The sequence below is a fragment of the Necator americanus genome, chromosome IV (genome assembly GCF_031761385.1).
Source record: "Necator americanus strain Aroian chromosome IV, whole genome shotgun sequence".
In the NCBI taxonomy this organism is placed as follows: Eukaryota; Metazoa; Nematoda; class Chromadorea; order Rhabditida; family Ancylostomatidae; genus Necator; species Necator americanus.
The window spans coordinates 20,438,908-20,440,644 of NC_087374.1; positions in this window are offsets into that span (position 1 = coordinate 20,438,908).

A 1,737-nucleotide genomic window follows, 5' to 3' on the forward strand; every position below is an offset into this window, starting at 1 on the left:
CCGTTGAAGACAAGAGTTGAGACTTGCATGTTAACCATACATCTCCAGAAGCTTGTTGAATTCCCTGAAGCATGATCTGCGCGCAACGAAATTTGGTGGTCTGTTGGAACCCGGAACTAGGATCGTGCACTTCTTCGAGTGTTCGACAGTTCTGAACCGTGGATAAAGGAAGCTCGAATCGAGCGCCGCCGGATCGTTCGACACATGTTAGAGACCATGATGCGAACTTCATCACTTACTGTGATCTCATTCTTATAAAAATGTGACTCTTTGGAATAAGGGAGAATTTTATTCAAGACTTTCTCCTCAACCCAAATATTCGCGTTCCAGCTGAATTCTGGTTTCATTTTGTTCACTTCACTCAGTTTCAAAATGTTCTTTCTAAAAATATTCTTCTCTAATACTACACCTGGATTGCAGCGGAAAAATCGCAAGCCGCGATGGGTTGGAACTAGTTCACAAAAACTTAGCCAACTTGTTGGAATCCCATTTATCTCTTTAACTTCATGTTATCTAGTTTGGTGCATTTCACATGGCTTGTTGCCTAGGTAACTACCTAACTAGGTAGGTAACTAGCTGACAAACAGTCATTTGTAGAAAACTGATAGTAGAATTTCTTATATGTTATGATAGCACTTAAGAAACAACTTCTTAGGTATTTTTGTCTCCTTATTCGTGTAGATTTTGTACATTCTAATTAAGGAAATAACTCTACTGGCTACTTGAGTTGACATTATACGGCTCAGATATTATTTATTGTCTTCCGAAAATGGTAAGTTGACCAACATCAGCTCGACTCCCTGAGGCTTTCTCCGAAGTTTTGTTTACTCACCCGGCTCTTTCTTCGCTGTGTTATTTGTTCTCAAAAGTGCAATTTCACTGCTGATTTTGTGTGCGAGTAGTGGTTGCAGAGCTTCTTTGCTATTGCTAAAGAACTCGGTCAGAGCATTGAAATTTTTTTTACTCCCTCTAATGTCTGTAATGGTTGCCTGCCAACTTTAACCTTTTGTCTCATTCCTTTTACCGAAGAAAATGAAACAAGGAGTTGCCTTTCACTTTATATCTTCGGTTGTGGCTACATATAATATTCCAATTGTATCCGAACAAACTTTTGTTTGCCCAATGGCTTTGCGTTTCGGAGGCCTGATAAGTAGGAACCAAACAATCTAAATCACGTCGTTGAGATTTTTTCCTGCTCTATTCTATAAGAAGTTCCCAAGTAAGGAAATTTTTGCCTTTGAATGGGGTCATGCTGCTCATTTCATCAAGCTGAAGAACAATCGTTTTCTTCTTTTGTAGTTTTTTCACAAAAGAATAAAATCATTACTTTTGAACAGCCCGCACCACAATGCTTTTCGATGATTAGCAACTGACGTTATTCACTGCAGTTCTTTGTACAAACGGTTGCAAACTCCCTTCGTTTTTCATTTGCTTGTTTGGTAAAACCTTTTGGAAGTGGAAATATAGTTAGACATACACTCTGAAATCACTACCTAATATTCGCAAATCAATTCCATTTTGAGATTTCCGTCTCATCATGCATCATTTCATTCACTTTAAATCCTTACGAACCTGGATTGGGAAAATTTGCTTCCCAAGGAAAATTTTGGTCGACTCTCTTAGGTCTATTGTTAGACTTTTTTGCACTTCATGTGGATGTGGTTTAATTTGATCTAAGGTTACAACTTTCGAGTGATCTCTTTGATCATAGAATATCGGCGACAGTTTTCTGTTCCA